This window comes from Balaenoptera physalus, assembly GCF_965194825.1.
Source record: "Balaenoptera physalus genome assembly, chromosome: 3".
In the NCBI taxonomy this organism is placed as follows: Eukaryota; Metazoa; Chordata; class Mammalia; order Artiodactyla; family Balaenopteridae; genus Balaenoptera; species Balaenoptera physalus.
The window spans coordinates 142,049,543-142,063,655 of record NC_138890.1 but is presented as its reverse complement, the minus strand read 5'-3'; the positions used below and the strand labels follow the sequence as shown (position 1 = coordinate 142,063,655).

At 42.2% G+C, this 14,113-nt stretch overlaps 1 protein-coding gene across 3 annotated transcripts in view; it reads left to right on the top strand.

The window, feature by feature from the left end:
- The window catches only part of GHR (growth hormone receptor), a gene marked incomplete at its 5' end in the record, with an annotated part of 277,380 nt that overhangs the window by 96,201 nt on the left and 167,066 nt on the right, over positions 1-14,113 (top strand). Inside the window, one exon of one of the 3 annotated variants that reach the window (XM_082454516.1) lies at positions 5,431-5,637. The exons of the other annotated variants lie outside the window; for them this stretch is intronic. Of the gene's footprint in view, positions 1-5,430; positions 5,638-14,113 lie in introns of those variants that run through there. 3 annotated transcript variants of the gene reach the window in all.

Genomic DNA, 14,113 nt, shown 5'->3' with positions numbered 1-14,113 from the left:
GAGGGAGATAAAGATGGGGATGGTAAGAAGTGATCCCATTCTGGATATAATTTGAAGGTATATCTAAGAGGATTAGTTGATGGATTGATCAGGGGTATGAGTAAAAGGCCTGAGAATCTGGAAGGATGAGGGGGTGATACTGCTGAAATGACCAAGACTGCAGAATGAGCAGGTTAGGAGGGTAAAAACCGGAAGTTTGGGTATAGATTCATAAGTTTGAGATTCCTATCAAACATCCAAGGGTATTATTAGTCATTGGCTATATGAGCCTGTAGTTCAAGAAGAGATTTGAATTGAAGTTATATATTTGGAGAACATAATCATAGATGATATTAATGTCATAACGTTGAATGAGGTCACCTAGGGAGTAAGTGTAGATAGGGAAAAGAGGAGAGGAGAAGTAGGGAATATACTTAGGGGTATTCCAGTGTTATATGGTTGAGAAAATGAAGAGGACACAGCAAAACAGACCAAGATAAAGAGCCCAGTAGGGTGGGAGAATCAATGGAGAATGGTGTCCAAATATCAAACTAAGATAGTATTTCAAAGAGTAGGCCACTGTGTCATATGTTGTTAACAGGTCAAATGAGATGATTAAGAAATAGCTACTAGATTTAGCAATATGTAATAGAAGTCATTAGAGACCAGGACAAAAGCTATTTAATAGGAGTGGTGGGGAGTGGAGTCTGATTTCAGTGGGTTTAAGAAAATAGACAAAAATGAATTGGAAATAAAAATATAATGCAATTCCTTCAAAAAGTTTTACTTTAAAGGGAAGCAGAGAAATGGGTCAATAGCTACAGTATAACTAGAGTAATTGGAAGAGGCTCTTTCTTTTTAAAGAGACAAAAACTTCAACATTTATTTAAGATTTTTGTCTTCTTGCAAAATAGCTCCTTCAGTAATTATTTAAATTAGAATCTTTAGATAGTAAACTCTCAGTTTTCGTACACCTCCTGCCCTGTCCCCGCCCACACAGAAGACTTAGGGAGAGCTTAGCTGGGTATCAAATTCTGAATAGATGGTTCTCTACCACTTTAAAGGTTTTAATTTGTGTCCTGGCATCTGCTGTTGCTGAGAGAAAATCTTCTACCTGTCCATTTGAGTTTCTTACTAGGTAATCTGCCTCTTATTTAAAGTAACTTTTAAAGATTTTTTCTTTGTCCTGATGCCCTAGAGTGGATTTACTTTTTATTTATACTACTCAATGATTACATTTGCTTTTAATCTGAAAACTCACTTCATTCTTTAATTTTATAAAATTATACATAATAACCTTTTCCAAAACTTATTCTTTGCAGTTGAGTTAAATTCTCTTCTTCTGGAACTCCCATCATATGTATATTGGAGCTTCTCAATCTGCCCTCCTTGGCTTATAATTGCTCTTTCACATTTTCCAGTACTACTGTCTTAATTTTAAAAAATAATAAACCTACCATTGAAGTATTTGACACAGAGGAGGAAGTACAAAGTGTAAACTTGCACATTGGCTGCACTTCTGGCCCTGGTTATTTTTTAAAGTTATTTTTAAGGTTAATATACTGTATCATGCAGCTGGTTCAAAATCAAGGATTAAAAGCCTAAGCGTAGTCTGATATCAGCTTGGCAAAGTCAAGCTGATTGAAATATCGTAAACTCAATGGCTTATAAACAACAAAAGTTTATTTCTCACAGTTCTGGAGGCTGGGAAGTCCAAGATCAAGGCGCTGGCAGATTCAGCGTCTGGTGAGAGCCCACTTCCTGGTTCACAGACAGCTGTCTTTTTGCTGTGTCCTCACATGGCAGGAAGGTGGAGAAAGCTCTCTGGAACCATGAGGGCTCTGAACTAATCCCCTCAAGGCCCCCACCTCCATATACCATCACACTGGGGACTAGATTTCAACATATGAATTTAAGTGAAGGGGGACAAATGTTTAGTCCATAGCACCATTCCATTACATTCATTTAAACAAATTGACAAACAAAGCTGGATTTGACCCACTAAATTGATCCCACAGCCTAATTGTAGGTTAACTCTCAGTTTGAAAAGCACTGGCACCTAAATAGGCATATGATGGAATGTTAATTAATGCATCCATTACATTTTATGTTCAGTTTTTTATTTTGGTTTTGCTTTGGGGTTGGGTGGGGATTATGCTTTTTCAGCCAGCAACGGAGAGGATGTTTCCATGTAACTCCATCTAATGGGGACTTACTATAATGATACCAGATCTCTGTTGCTGTGCCGTCATCCTCCTGTCTCTCTCTCTCAATACATCATGGATCCTTCATGGATTCTTCATGATGTCCCCAAGCTCCCCCTCCTCTTACTTGTAACCTTTCCAAGCAGATAGAATCTGCCTGGGTCGGTCACCCAACATTTAATTTCAAGCACTTATTATTGGTCTGCCATTGGTATTGGGACTTCATTCTCAATCTAATCAGTTAATACTAGCTGACCCAGGTTGATTTCATTTGAATCAACGAAGAATTGCTAAAAGCTGCATTTCCTAGAACAAGTGGGAATCTAATTGGCAGATATTTGAGACGCTAATGTTAAATGCAAAAAGAAAAATAAAAAACAACTTTTTTGCATTGGGGCCTGTTTTCAACTTTTTTTTAAGAAACTCTCTTAGAAGGAGAGTGACAGAAAAGGAATCTAAAATTTGTTTTACGTTATGTTAATACTTATCAAATTTCTACAAAACAAGTATTGTAGATTTATAATCAGAAAAAATCATCAAAATTGGCTCTGGGGAAAATGATCATTTTGCAAACCAGCATCATGTACTAGTCTCTATTTAGCTCACGCTCTAGGTATAAATATCTAAATATGAAGTCTCTATGAATAAAATTCTGTTTGAAGCAGAAAGCCCCCTGTTTGTCCTACTAACACCATTTCAGAATACATTGCTCAGTATACAGCTTGGTTTGGGAGGGCTGGGTACAAAAACCTAGAAAGATCCTTTCCCTAAGGCCCTACACTTCCCTACTCTTTGTGTAACCATTATTTATTGCCTGTTTTTATTTATTCAATAAATCCCCTAATAACTTTGAGGTTTGGAAATTTGGTTTGGGATAGGATTGGACAGAGTATCACCTGTTTTCTTGAATAGACCAAAATATCATTTGTCTGTTGAGGATGGTTATTTCTGTGGGCCCTAATAATTCCCTAAATAAAACTACTCACAAATTCTAAAGTTCTAAATACTTTTGGTTCTAGCACACTAGGATTCATAACTCTCTTAGAAAAGGAAGGAGTATCTCTTAAGGCCCATAAAAAAAATCCAGATCAAAATGTCATGTGCTCGGGTAAATTTTCTTTCTGTTTAGGTATTGAGGATAAAATTTCAGCTTATGTTTTTACATGTCTTGTGCGATTACTCTTTCCCACTTCTTTTCAGTTGAGCCTGAAAAATTCGGTGAAACAAAATTTTTCTTTCAAGAATAAGCTAGAAAGATCTGGGCTGCCTGGTCAAAAAACCACTGACTAGTTGGTCCTTTACCAGTGTTTAAACAAGCTCATTATCTGAGATCCAACTTCATAGTGAGTTCCAGAAATGTTCCACAGATTTAGATGCCCTCATGCATGTGTTTGGTGATCCAGACCATCAAGCCAGTGGGAGTGGAGAAGGGGAGGCGAAAGGGATACACGTTTTCCTGAAAGATGCTTATGCCGCTTCTCGCGTCCTGGTGGCTGCAAGGTGGGCTGTGAAGTGTCATCTTTCACTGGATTCTATTACTAACTGAAAGTGCGGAGAGTGAGTACTGGGGGACAACTAGTAACTATTCATATTATGGTTTGTGGTATTGATCCTATGAACAAGGCAAGTCATTTGAATGTTTTATTCAGAGGGATGCCATGATCATATTTGTTTCAAAATGTAATTTTTGTGTGAAAACTGGATTGGAGGAAGCCCAAGTGACTGTTAAGAGGCCATTCCTAAGGTCTAAGTGAGAGATCATGGCTAGGACTTGGCAGTAGCAGTAGAGAAGATAAAGGGAGTGGAATGAAGTCAAAAGATACCGAAGGGGTAAGGCTGACGGATGAAATGGGGGCAGAAGAGGTAGAGGAGCTATCCAGGTAACTCCTAGATTTCTGGTTTGTGTTGCAGACTCAAGAGGAAAACAAGGTTTGGGGATGAGATATCTATGGACCTCTGAGTTTAGCTTTGGAAACATCTGTCAGAGAGGCAGTTTCTACACATCCAAAATAAACCACCAACTCACAGTCAGTGAGAGTCTCAAATCTAGTCATTGTTAACTCCTCTATTCGAATGAACGTTCCCCTGTGAGGGTTCTTTATGTTAAAGGGCTTTGTATGTATCGCATGTCACAGAATGGTTCATTGCACACAAACATAGGAAAGCCAGCCAGGCAGAGGGAGTCTTTTAGGCCTTGCTAATTCCTACTGTGGTCATCAATCATGAACAGTCTTCTTTTGTGGGAAGCATGGACAGGACTGTTGGTCACACAGGAATAATAGTCACGTAGCCTTGTGTGTGTGCCGCAGCTCAGCCCACACTCAGTGATGGGAATCATTGCGATTGTTCTAACCCGTGAGAAGCTACAAGAAATCTGGTGAAGCTGCAGAGCTAGAGAGCAGTGTTTCTGTTTCTTGGGTTGCTCGTGTATGCAATTTACTAGATGGTTAGTGTTTTGAGCTTTTTATTTGGTTTGGGGTATTTTTTTCTTAGACCTACTTCTCTCTACTACAAGGTAACTAGAAAGAAACAAACCCCACATAATCTAAGTGCTGTGTCCTCCTGCCCGATCTACCAAAATATCCTACAATGAATGTGTAGATGGTGCTAACAGTTTTCTAGTCAACTACTTTGTGCCACTGATACTATGATTAAACATTTAAAGTTAAGTATGTTAGGATTTCCAATGGGCACTAATGTTTTAAAATTCAATCACTTATCCTTCATTTAACAAATATTCAACTTTCTACACTCTGGGCACTTGGGATACTTCAGTAAGAGACCAGTAAACACGATGATGGGCACCTCTGCCCTCCTGGAGCTTCCCTTCTTGAACTCCTTAGTCGAGGGATTAGATTCAGATAAGCCTGTCACTTTTTTCAGCCCTTCCAGTTCATAGCCTTTGTCAGTTTCTAACGCGTGGCCTTCTCAGCTGGCCTGGCTGGCTCCATCGTGATGGGTCTCATGAGACTCCAGCCCAGGCCTGGCCTTCACTTCAGTTGGCAGAGCCCAGAAAAGCACTGGGCAAAGGTCAGGGGATTCGTTATGTGAGGCAATGGGCTGTGTGCTTTAATCTGCTCTTCTGGTACCAGGGTGTGTGTGTGTGTGTGTGCGTGCGTGTGTGTGTGTGTGTGTGAGAGAGAGAGAGAGAGAGATTGGGAGGGAGGGAGGAAGAGGGAGAAAATGTAATTGATTTGGGGAGGATTTTGCGAAGGTTTATATGGGAAAGCAGCAAGACCAAGAATCTAACGTGCCAAGCGGTAACCAAGAAGCATTTACCGTATTCCTCCTTCACCCCCCACCCTCTCCGCCAATTTTAACCAAATTAGTATAGTGTGGTCTGCTTGCATACATGACTGAATGAAAAAGGAAATTTAAAAGTTCTTGCCATAAAGCCTGGAGGAAACCATACGAAAATCCAGCCTCTATTTCAGGAATATCTGCCGGACTGGTGGTTAGTATTTCCCTTCTTGTTCACTTTGATTAAAAGGTTGAGAGTCAGGTCTCTCTCTTTTTTTTTTTTTTTTTTTTTTTTAACCTTGCTTGTGTGCTTTTTAGATGTAAAGCTCCAACTTGGCTTAGCTGGTTGCTTTCCTTCTCCTCCCACCTCATTCTTCCCTCTTCTGGCTTCATTTCTCCCTGCTCCCTCCTTGCTCTCCTCCTCCACTCTTCTCCCTGTACTCTGAGCGAAACTTCTTTCTCTTGTCCTGCAGCTTATAAAATACTCTGATTAGGCAAAGCCTCAGACTGCCTTCCTCCCTGTCTGATCACCATTAAGATATAATTTGGGTCTTTGAAGTCCATTTTCTGCGCATATAAGAATCTGGTACCTTTTGAGAAAGTCGACAGAGATGATAATTTGCACTCAGGAGACATTTCAGGGTTTTAATTCTGGCCTATGTTTTACATTTCAACAGTCAGTTTATAGTTTAGAAGAGTATCGTAAAGAAGAAGTGACACCACAATTGCATGTTTGTTTTGCATTTTATTCCAGGTTTTCTAAAGTCTTGGGGATTGTCAGCACACTGAAGAAAAGGAAAATTAAGACTATGTCTTTTTGTATTTTTAGCCGTATATCTTGGCTGGTTTACTCCGATGTTTCGGGTTCCTTCCTGCATACCCAATGAAAGCTATCCCATGGTGCCTGATGTGATGGGAAACATCACTTATTCTATGTCGTTAAAAAGCATTCAGCTGAACTTTCAACAGAAGGACGTGTTCTACCCCCTTAAAACATCGATTTTAAGGTCAAGGGATCTCTGTTCGTTTCTGCAACAATTCATTTCAAGCTGAGCGTGTTAGGTACTGCGAGGTAGTAGGGGATACAGAGATGACCCTCAGGGGAGAGATAAGAAAGTAGTGGGCATCTCACGATGCTATGATAGAGGTTTGGCAAGGAGAGAGGAGGGGCACCTAACTTCCCCCGGTAGGGAGTGGAGGTCGTTGCTCGAAATACATTTAAGTTGAAGTGACCTTGAGCTGAGTCTTCGGGAATGAGTGGCAGAGATGGATGAAGTGGGAAGAGGACAGGAGGCAGAGGGGCTGAAGGTGTGAACAGCCTGGAACCTTCTGAGAAGATTCCTCCATGGACAGAGGAAAGGGGGAGGTTTGGGGAGATGGTGGAAGATGGGCATGGAAAGGTGAAGGAGGCCAGATCAGACCACACAGGGCTGGAGGCACCTTGTTAAGGGTTTGTCACTTATACTGGACAGTTTGAAACAGAAGCTGCTGAGCTGCAGTTGAAGGAGATCACTGTGGTGTCAGTGTGGAGAATAGATTTTTGCAAGGTTCTAACCAGGATTATTCTCGGAAATTTAGGCTCAGCTTGGTCCAGACTTGAGGGCTGGTTGTGAGTAAATTCCGTTTCTGGGTTATTCTAGGGCTTCTTGTCCTACTTCAAAGAAGGTGGCCAGGGGAGCTCAGCTCCTGTGGAGCTGGGGAAGGCCAGGAGAGCCCAGCTCACCTCATGTCCGCACTTGTTAGGATTTGTTTGTACTGAATGTCTAACGATAAATGACATTAGATGTGACAGCACGTGTGAGCCTGAGGGTAAGTTGGCTTTTTGCTCCTTGACAATAGAGTGACAGGTTGAAGACGATGGGGAGTACTGAGAAACCCACTGGACTGGGGACGGGAGGCCTGGATGCAGCTCCCAGCTCGGCTGTAACCAGCAGTGGAATCTTGTACATGTCACTTCATCCCTCTAGGCTTTGCTCACCTCATCTGTAAAGTGAGACCTTTATGGTAACATGGTCATTAGGGCCCCATCCAGCTGCCGGGCTCTCTGATTGTGATTCTGTCTCCCCAGTGGTCCCCCCGACCCCCAACCTCAGGCTTCCAGACATTCTGATTAATAGAGAAACTAGGAAAGCCATTTATTTAAACTAAGTTTCAGTTTAAAGAATATAATCTAGCGAGCATGGGAAATAATTTTCGAAGGAAAAATATTGTGATTCGTGTTTGTCCTATGCAGATGGTAAAAGGGAAGCAGAAAGCCACCTGCACACAACTTCCTTCTTTTTCTCTTGACTTTTTCTGCTTGTCCCTCCTGCAAAAGTAGAGAGGAGATTGGCTGGGGATTCTGAGGGGACTGAGGGTAAGACACGGACGGGGAAGGCTGACCTATGGGAACCTGAGTTCTCCCGCCTTCCAGAGGAGCAGTGCAGCCTTTATTTGGCATGAGCAGCCATTCAGGTAGATCCTCGGCAGAATTTTGAGTAACTGTGACCTTCTTTGCCTTTGTGCAAATCTCTTGCACCTGTATCCAGCGCTCTCAGGTTATATAGGCCCATCCCCTAACCTCTAAATTACCGTCTGCTCTCTTTTACCCAAACTAACTTCTCCCAAAGCTGAGTGATGATGTGGATATTCTTGAGGTGGGGAAAGAACTTCTAATGCCTCTGAGCTACCTTACACCCACCAACATTCCCTCCCACCCCCCGCCAAACACACACACACACACACACAGTGCACATATCTCTTCACTCATCAAATCCTGCAAGGCATTTTGGTGGGAGTGGGCGCAGAGTGATAAACAGATGAAGAAGGTCTGTGTCTTGCCCTGAGGAAACCTACAGCAGCACAGGCACTGAGGACTCATTTATTCCACATACAGGGGTTCGTCACCTTGTGACTTCCATGTCAGGGCACATTTTATAGTAGAGGAATGAACAGGTCAGTCTCAGGGGAGTGTAGAAGGCTTCATGGAGGTAGTGATATTGGAGCATGCTTTTGAAGAGCAGATAAATTGGGGATTTGTCCGGCAGCAGCCTTGAAGGTAAAGGAATAGAGGCCATGAAGGAGGCTGTTTTAAGTCTAGAGAAGTGTGGTGAGCATTGGGGGAGGAGGAGATACAGTCCAGAGACAATTCTGAGGTTGAATCACCCCCTCATGGTGACAAGTGACACATGATGGGGTTGGAGTAACAGGTAGCTGGGGAGCCCTAATCTCATTAAACATGTTAGAAAATGTATGAGATGAAGCTGTTTGTTCATGAGGTGGGGACTGGGGGCAGGTAGGAGATGTGAGTTCATTCAGTTTAGACAGGAATGATTTCAGACGCTTGTGGGCGTCCAGGTGACTATCTCCCTGTGTCTGAGGCACCTGCCCTCTGGTTCTTTAACATTTACATGACGCTCTGAGTAAACTGCCACCTTGGGGATTCCCTGTAGCTTTTCTTCCCCATTTGGAAGTAAAGTTTTGACTGGTAACATGATCACAAGTGATTGAAAGTGGAAAAATTCATTTGAATCACTTTTCAGTTTGATGGGAAGATGAATGTTTTATTACTGTTCTCCAAGATGTGAAATAACTGATTTCTCTCAAACAGAATGCAATGAAAACCATTTTAGTGTCTGTTCCTTTGACTTCTGGATAGGTGGACAATCTTCTTGAATCAATAGCAGTTCAGGGTTTGGCTCAGCCTGCTTTTTCCAACCGTCTTCCACCAGCCAACTGATTTAGGAGAAACACGGCCAGGTCATTGAGTTACAGGTTCCAGAGTTATGCTGTGGTGGTCCCTTAGGGTGGTAAACATAAGGCTCCTGGGAATTGAACATTTAATTCAGGAGGACTGAAAACAAGCTCTCCTGAGCCAAGATGTTAGATTTACAGGGAAATGTAAAGATAGCCTGTCCTTCTCCCTTCCACACGACCTTTTCCTCCATAAATACATGCTCCTCGTCCTTATCTTCTCCTGACCCCAGTCTTTCGTAGATTTTGACCTTGATTTTGATTGACCTTCACATTGACACATTGTCTGTTTTTAATTTCCTGTCTGACCTGAGGTTAAGATGAGAAGCAAGGCCAGCAAACTGATTTAGACAGGATCTCTCAGGCTTTCTCACTTTCCCTGGGGTCAACTTGTGTCCAGATTTATGTGTTCGAATATAAATTGCATCAACTGACCCAGAGGTGATTAGACTCTAGGGGCTCAATTTACACTCGCCAACCTCGTGAGATGGGCCAATATACCAGAATGCCAATACATTTGTTTATTCTCCATTTCAGCTGTGAAGCAGTTTCATTTCAGCTGGTTATTGTATTAGTTTTCCAGAAAGAGAGAGAGCCCAGAAAACAAGAAAAGAATCAGAAGGTCACGTGGCAATTGTAGAGTCGCAATGGAGGGAACTGTGCGGCCCTCAAGGGAGAGCGTCAGCAGGCTCTGAAAGATTATTGTACCTGTCTCTGTATTGGGACATTCTCGTTGGTCCCAAGTAATTGGATGAGACAAAGCCATAAATTATTTTTTTCAGCATTCTTCATCAAACATTAATTGATTAGACTAGATTATCTCTAAAGTCCCTTCTGCCTCCAAATTTCTGTGCTCTGCTAAAAATCCCCTCTCCTTATGGCTACGTTTCAGTCATGGCTGGATAGTTGTCTTCCTGATTGATGTTTAAGAAGTCAACCTCAGGCTCTATAACAGGCTTTTAAAGACTGTATTCATTTTCTATTGCTTCTAAAACAAATTACCTTAAATTTAGAGGCTTATAAAAACCCATTTATTAGCTCACAGTTCTGTAAGTGAGAAGTCTGGACACAGGCTGGTGTAACTGGGTTCTCTGCTCAGATTTCACAAGGCTGAAATCAAACTGTCATTAGGGCTGCATTACCCTCAGGAGGTCCTGGGAATGAATTTGCTTCCAAGTTCATTCAGGTTGTTGACCAAATTCAGTTCCTTGTTGTTGTAGGACTGTCATCCCCATTTCCTTGCTAGCTGTCAGCTGGGAGCCCGTTTTTGCCCCTGGAGTCTGCCTGCACTGCATCTCATGCTTCCTATATGGCCCCTCCAGCAACAGCAGGATAAGTCCCTCTCAAGTTTCTAACATCTCTGACTTCCCCTTCTGCACATCTCCTGCTTTTACAGACTAATGTGATTACGTTTAATCACACAGACAATCCAGAATAATCTCCCTATTTTAAAGTCAGTTGATTAGTAACCTTAATTACATCTGTGAAGTCCCGCCAGAGCAATACCTAGGTTAATGTTTGAATAACCAGAGAAGATAATCTGGGGGTGGGGGGGAACCTCTTTAGCATTCTGCCTATCCAGTCTCATCAGCAACATTTTGAAATGATGTCTTGTCTTTATTGGAGTGATCATATCTGTGGATGACTGGTTTCATCTATTTACACATATTCTTTTCATTTGCAATTTCGTAGGATAATATTTTCTGATCCTACCTTCCTATTTCAGCATTTCAACCCCTTGGCTTAGAAGGTTCTGTGTTACAAAAAATACATTTATTGGTTGGCTAAATGGGGGAGAATGATGTTTTTCTCTCCCCCTCACCCAGCTGAGGCTGCTTGGGGCAGATGGGCTCTATTTTCACAGATTTCAAAATCATAGCAAATTTGATTTGCATTAGGTCAGTGATTCTCAGTTTACCTGTGGTAAAGCCAGGGCATTTATTTCTAAGGTCTAATACACAACCAAGGCTGAGAACTATTGATACGCTCCCAACATACTATTTTGGAAATAAAGAGGCTGAGGGTGAGAAATGATTCACTTCAAGTCCCATACCTAGTGACAGATCTGGTGCTGGGTTTATGGTTTAATTATTTGTAGAGTTCAGTGCTCAGTAATTATATGCAAAATGAACGTTAAGGTCTGGAACTCCCTGCTTCTCGCTTCAGTAGCAAAATTCTTTCTAGGACTTTAAGAAACTATTAGACCTTGCAAAATAAGTTGAAAGGTCTCTTCTCAGCGGTTTGGTCTGCTCATGAGCAATAATAAACACAGATACATTCTGCACTAGCCAGGAGCTGGATGCATGGACCTCCCCAATCTCAGTGTCTCAGAGCTGCACCATCCAATGGGGTAGCTACTCACTGCCCATGGCTCTTGAGCACTTTAAATGTGGCTGGTGCCAGTTGTGATGTGCTGTGAGTGTGAAATACACACCAGATTCAAAGACTCATTATGAAAAAGAAGTGTATGAAATACTTCAATACTTTTCATATTTACTGCATGATGAAGTGATAATATTTTGTATATATTGGGTTAAATAGGGTATATAATTAAAATTTATTTCTTAATATGGTTACTAGGAAATTTTAAATTACACATACGACTGGCATCTGTGGCTGGCATTATATTTCGGTGAGACATTTCTCTTCCTGAGAACATGTTCTATTAAAGCAGTTAACAGTGAATGGTCCATGCCAAGCTATTACACCTTCTGTGATCTTGAAGAGTGAAGTGGTGTATTGTAAACTTCCTGGCGATGAGACGTGACATTGATCTGCCCCGTGTTTGCCATCTATCTGGCAGCCAGTCAGTCTGGCCAAATAGACTTCTTTCTATTTATAATATAGGCTCAAAGGAGGCAGGGGGATGCCCCCATGTCATGGAAAGGGCACACTTCATACCTCTTAAGTAATGTACCCGAAAGTAGACCATGTGCTCTTGGAGGCTCTAAGACAGAGAGATGAATGTCCCTTAAACAATTCTGCTCCTAAAGAAACTGCAATGTCAGCAGTTACGAATTATCACCGTCCTTGACAGGCCCAAAGTACTGGAAGTACTGTGGTGCCTACCCTTGTCCATAATGCAAATCCAGATTTTCCTCTCTCTCTTTTTCTTGTTCTCTGTAGTTTGGCCTGCCTCACTGGTACTCTACTTGTGTGTTTAGTCGACCTGGTTTAGCATTTTCAAAGAAGCATGGGAAGGCAGAGGCAAAGACAGGCAGGCCTTGGAGACGGTTCCAATCCCGACCCAGAAGTATTCCGTCTCAGCTTGCGGGATCCCCTTAACTTCTCAAAGCTCCTCTAAACTTTCATTTCCTCAATTTTAAAATGAGGGTCTCTTGCAAGGAACGAATGAAGTAATAAGGCACTCAGCACACTTATTCCTTGGCAGACTTTGGAGGGGACATCTACTCTGTGCGGCCCAGGGCTAGCTGCTGGGGATAAAAGAGTGAGTGACACACAGCTACTGCCCCCAGTTTGCTCACAGCTAGAGGAGGAGAAAGACGGGGAGCCCAGCAGCAGCAGGATGGGAGAAGTCCTCTGTCCCTGGCGGCTGTTCATTATGTTGCACTGCGCGGGGTTTGGCATATCACAGAAGTCTGGTATGGTGTGTAGGTGAGGAGACAGACCCACAGTCATGAAGTGACTGCCCGAGTCGCCACATCAGGTGATGCTGGGCTGTGTTCAGGACACAGGATTGCTGACTCCTTCTCTAGCAATGCTTTTCCCAGGAGAGCACATTGCCTCACTCTTGGTTTCCCAACTTGTTTACCCTAAAAGAACAACTTCACCACTTTGGACTTGATAAAAGGAAAAAAAGAGTTTCTTCCAACTTTTGCTCTATATATAATCTGGGCATGTGAGTGACTCCTTCAGTACTTGGAGTTATTGTAGTAATCATTGTCAGGTTATAATCTCATCAAGATACTGAATGTTTTTGTTACCTGAAAACTTCCTTCTGTGAGATCTTCAATAGCTCATCTATTTCCTGTTAAATCAGGTAAAACAAAGCCTATACTTCCATCTGAGCATCTTGGAAGAAACTCCAACATCTTCAACTTTGTTTAAGGTACATTCTCCGTGTTCTATGTGATCTATCACAGTAATAAAATATTAGATCATAAAAAAAAAAAGTCACTTGTGGAAAGAGAGATAGCAGAAATCCAGTAAGAGGTTTGCTTTTTCAAATTCTATTTTGGAAAACAATGACTTGGTAGGTGCAATGCTGTAAGATATAAAAAGGAACAGAACATATTGTTCAAATAAGCACCCACCTATGCCATTGATTTTCTCTTCCATGTAAGAGTTACACCTGCATCATGCATCAGTGAATGCACCAGGTAAATCAGGCTGGGTGAGTTTGGTCTAGCTTTGTGGCGAGGTGTTTCAAAGTGCCACTGGGTCCTACTGATTTCAAACAGAATGCCCCATGCACCAAGAAAGGCCCACTCCCAACAGAATGCCCACGCACATACCAAGGTAGGAGAAGCACCAAGCATTTGGTGTTGAAATGGCCCTTATTCTTTCACTCCCTGGAAAGGAAGAGGTGGAGACCCAGGCTCCTATAACCCAGCTGCCTTCTCTGTGTTCTCACAGGAAGAGTCCTGGCTTCAAACCAAGCCTCTTATTTGTTGGAATTCATCTACCCAATTGTCAGCTCTAGAAATCCATGACTCACAAAACAAATGATCTGGACCCAGTAGCAGCAGCGTATAATTTTCTTACAGTAGATGAGATAGTGATTAGGGGAAAAATCAGCCTCTGGATTATTCCCCCACACTTGGGCCTCCATGTAGAAGGTGTGCAATTTGCCTGTACACCTAAGCAGACGTGATCAGCATTCCTGCCTTATCCTGGGAGATGTACACATTACATCATGATGAGCCTTCCCCTCCCCTGGACTCTCATGTGATGTAAGTGCTTGATTGAAGAGTGGAGCTCACGTATTGTGGCTGATT